Source organism: Tupaia chinensis, unplaced genomic scaffold (genome assembly GCF_000334495.1).
Source record: "Tupaia chinensis unplaced genomic scaffold, TupChi_1.0 Scaffold148557_1, whole genome shotgun sequence".
Classification (NCBI taxonomy): Eukaryota; Metazoa; Chordata; class Mammalia; order Scandentia; family Tupaiidae; genus Tupaia; species Tupaia belangeri.
The window spans coordinates 1,079,685-1,084,342 of NW_006208406.1; the positions used below are offsets into that span (position 1 = coordinate 1,079,685).

At 40.9% G+C, this 4,658-nt stretch overlaps 1 pseudogene; it reads left to right on the forward strand.

Moving 5' to 3' along the window:
• Window positions 1-2,584: 2,584 nt before the first annotated feature.
• On the forward strand, window positions 2,585-4,168 carry LOC102503127 (serine/threonine-protein kinase RIO2 pseudogene; annotated as a pseudogene).
• Window positions 4,169-4,658: the final 490 nt, after the last annotated feature.

Here is a 4,658-nt window from a genome sequence, read left to right on the forward strand (position 1 = left end):
CTAGATGATTGGTTCTCAAATGCAGCCTGAGAGCCAGTTGAGGGTCATGAAATAAATGTAGTGAGTTGAGACCAGTGTTAAAAATATAATAGCATTATATTTTTATATTAAAGTATCTGGTGGTTAAGGCAGCCAGATTCCACATGGCCAGCCTTGTAGTTGGAGACCCAGACCCTGCAGTCTGAGGAACATGCCAGGCACACATGCAAGACTGCCCAAAAACCCAAAAGAAGGGAGAAATGGAGAAGAGATTTCAGCACCCCAACTGGGAGTTCTTTCTCCACTATTTCCCTTTGTCTGTCTATGGCAAGTGCACAAGCTGGCTAACAGAAGCAAAAACTGATAATAGAGTATAGAAAAGAACTAAAGTGGGGCCAGTGGATGGCATAGCGGTTATATCACTGGACTTCCACATAGCCAACTGTGGTTCAAGTTCCAGACCCGGTGACTTGAAAATCATACCAGATGAGGAACCAGCAGTTAGCGTAATGGCTATGTCGCTGGACTCCCACGTAGTCGACCGCGGTTCGTGTCCCGAACCCGGTGGCTTAAAACTCACGCCGGGCGCGTGTGTGTGCGTGCCCAAGATCCCAAGAGGAGAATGGAGGAGAAGGGAGTGCGGCGTGGCCATCCCCCTGGGGGGTGATTTCTCGCTTTCTGTCTCTATGTCTCTCTCTATCTGTCTGGCAAGCGCACGCGCCCTACAGTGAAAATCTCTCCAAAAAAAAAAAAAAATCATACCAGATGCATGTGCATGCATGCTCAAAATCCTGGTAGGAGAAAGGGATTGTGTTGTTGCCATCCCCGGGGGGTTATTCTTCATGTTCCCTCTCTCTCTCTCTTTCTCTCTCTCTCGCAAGCACATGTGCTCTAAGGCAAAAACCTCTTTTAAAAAAGATATGAACCAAAATACTAGAATGCACTCTACTAAAAGCAAATACTATTTTTGCCAAACATTTTCTTCACTGAAATGTGTACATTTATGTATACAAGTGTGTGATATATGTATCAATATTCATATCTATCTAGCTATATATCTATATCTATAATTATAATTATATCTGTATCTATATCTATATATCTATATCTATATATTAGGTTGTCAGGAAAGTCATGACATATTTTTCTTTGTTTTTCTGTGTGAAAATGTGTCATGACTTTCCTGACAACCCAATATTTATATAAAGATAGCCCAGTGTAACCAAGTGGGTGACAACGTAAAAGTATTTTCTTTCTTTGCTTTTCTTTTTTAGTTGCCAGAGGGTGAATGTGCTCACCAGAGAGAGAGACAAAGAGAAAGGGAGAGGGAGAAAGCACCCCCAATGGGGCGTGGTCATGCTGCAACCCCCTTCTCCTCCCTTTCTCCATCCTGTTGAAAGGCACTCAGCATGGGGGAATTCAACTCATTGAACCACTAGGCAACGGAACTGCCCATAAAAAGTATTTTCAACCATGAGCTGTGCCTCAAAAAGTTTGAGAGTTGCTGCACTATGGGCCCATTTCTACCCAATAGTCCAAGAATTTGCTTCCATGACATCTGAATTGCTTTTCTCATCACTAGAGCAAAATGGTCAACGAGAAACAAACAACAGTTCAGATAATGTAGACACAGTCCCTGATTCCAGCGATAGCAATCACTCAACACACATGCACTCACACACATACTCCAAGCCACAGGGAGGAGACACCTGGAAGATTCTGTCCTAACTCAGGAGGCAAGAATGTAAAGTGCAGCCCTCCATCAAGTGTAACCCTCCTTCCCAACCCCAAGGATGGACCCCTCTCCCCCACTCAAAGTTTGTGATTAAATGGCCCTGACAGACAACCCACTCTGAGGCAATTCCCACAGGAAAGGACTTTCTATACTAGAAAGAAAAGGGGCTAGGTAGGGTAAGAGGCAGAGAATTCTGGGAAACCAAAATAACATCCCACACCAACACTGCCTACTCTGAAAAAATTTTAAGTGGCTGGATCAATTGTAAATTGGACCAACTTCTCTAGAGGGCAACATGTTATAAAACAGTCACTGTACATTCTCTTTGTCCCATGAATTCTGCTTCCATTTTCTCCTGAGCAAATTATGGGACAAGTGAACAAAGATGCACAAGCAGTACAAAACAAAACGTAGAAACAGCTGCTAGCTGTCTACCAACAGGTTGGTCACCTGCAGCATCCATACAATAGGAAAATGACTGAGGCATGGAAGATGGGATGGTCCAGATGGATGTGGGGAAATGGCCAGGTTTATTATCTCATGAGAAGACACAGCAAGATATACACTGGAATAGCCAAACATCACTTTTCTTTTTGTTTTGTTTTGTTTGCTTTAAATATATGCTCTTTTGTTCAGTCTAGTTCTGTGTAGAATAGAAAGGTCAGGGGAAAAATAAGGATCTGGGGGCCTTGAACCAAAATATTCCAAGTGGATACATCTGAGAGAAATACTTTGACTCTACTTTGTGCCTTTCTACATTGTTCAATCATTTTTTTTCTTAACAAGTGCAGATATTACTTATCCGCTTGAAATAAAATAGAAAACTGTTCCTACTTAGGGAGGAGGCTTCTAGGCTCCTCCAGGACCGCCATGGGGAAGGTGAATATGGCCAAGTTGCGGAACATGAGCCAGGATGACTTCAGGGTCCTAACTGCGGTTGAAACGGGCATGAAGAACCATGAAATTGTTCCCTGCAGTTTGATCGCTTCTATAGCCAGCCTTAAATACGGTGGCTGCAATAAAGTTTTAAGAGAATTAGTGAAACACAAACTCGTAGCTTGGGAGCGTACCAAAAATGTCCAGGGCTATCGATTGACCAATGCAGGCTATGATTACCTGTCTTTGAAAACACTTTGTTCCAGACAGGTAGTTGAGTCTGTTGGAAACCAGATGGGTGTTGGCAAAGAAACAGATATTTACATCGTTGCAAATGAAGAAGGACTGCAATTTGCATTAAAACTTCACAGACTAGGAAGAACCTCCTTTCAAAATCTGAAAAACAAGCGTAATTATCATAAACACAGGCACAATGTGTCTTGGCTTTATTTATCTCATCTCTCTGCCATGAAGGAATTTGCTTATATGAAGGCATTGTATGAGAGGAAATTCCCAGTTCCAAAGCCAATTGATTATAATTGCCATGCAATGGTCATGGAACTCATAAACGGTTATCCACTATGTCAAATACACCATGTTGAAGATCCTGCATCAGTTTATGATGAAGCTATGGAACTAATTGTCAAACTTGTAAATCATGGGCTGATTCATGGAGATTTCAGTGAATTCAATCTCATTTTGGATAAAGATGACCATATCACCATGACTGATTTTCCACAGATGGTTCTAACTTCATCCCAACACTGAATGGTATTTTGACAGAGATGTTAAATGCATTAGAGATTTATTTTTGAAACGTTTTGGCTATAAAAGCGAGCTTTATCCAACCTTTAGTGATATCAGGAGAGAGGACTCTCTCGATGTAGAGGTTTCTGCTAGTGGCTACACAAAGGAATGCAAGCAGATGATGAACTGCTTCATCCCATAGGTCCAGATGATAAAAGTATTGAGACAGAGGAGGGATCTGAATTTCATTTTCTGATGAAGAGGTGCCAGAAAAAGCAAAGGTTTATAGGTCAGAAAATGAAAGTGAAGGCAAGTCTGCAGAAGAATCGGGTGGCTGCAGTTGCAGGTTGTCTAGAGACCTTGAACAAATAAAGGAAGACAGCTTATCAGAGGAGCGTACTGATGCACACAGTTTTGAACTGACTAGATTCAGTCCAGCTTTAGAAGAAGAAATAGAAGGGCAAGCTGTTGAAAACAGTTCTATAACTGAGCTTTCTGAGGAAAGAAACAGAACTGAGAATGGTGCCAGGCAAGATGGTCAGACAGGTCACAGAGGAGTGCCTGCTGGCTCCGAAGAGTGTGAAGATGAATGCCCTCATCTGATTGCCTTGTCATCATTAAACAAAGAATTCAGGCCTTTCAGCGATGAAGAAAATGTGGACGATATTAATAATTGTAGAAGAAGAACTCTCAGTATTACTTCTGCAGGCAGTGTCATAAGTTGTTCAACTATCCCTCCAGAACTGGTGAAACAGAAGGTGAAACATCAGTTGACAAAACAGCAAACATCAGCTATCAGACATTGATTGCAGAAAGGAGAAGCAAATATATTTACCAAGCAACAGAGAGAAAACATGCAGAATATTAAATCAAGTTTGGAAGCTGCTAACTTTTGGGGAGAATAATACATTTAAGATGTTGAACACTCTGTTTAAATTACCTTCAGTCTTTTGTGGACCAAGCCAATGTATAAATAGATAAATAAACCCACTTTCATCTATAAGTTTGATTCATTCATAATATGTCTTCCAAAGAATAATTAGAGTAATTCTTCTAGTGCAATACATTTTTTCAAAGTCTCTATGGAGAACAGGTAGAATATTTGGTTTGAAATCCCAGCTGTTCTACAGCCTTAAGCGTCATAGGTCTCTCTCCATTTTTTTCCTTCTCTGCCTCAGTTTTCTTAATGTTAAAATTGGATTTATGACTCTGTACTATTGATTTACAGATTACGTGAGATGAACATAAAGCATTTAGATCAGTGCCTACCTAGCACACTATAAGCATTCAACAAAGCATAGCTATTAGAGAAGTTATAACG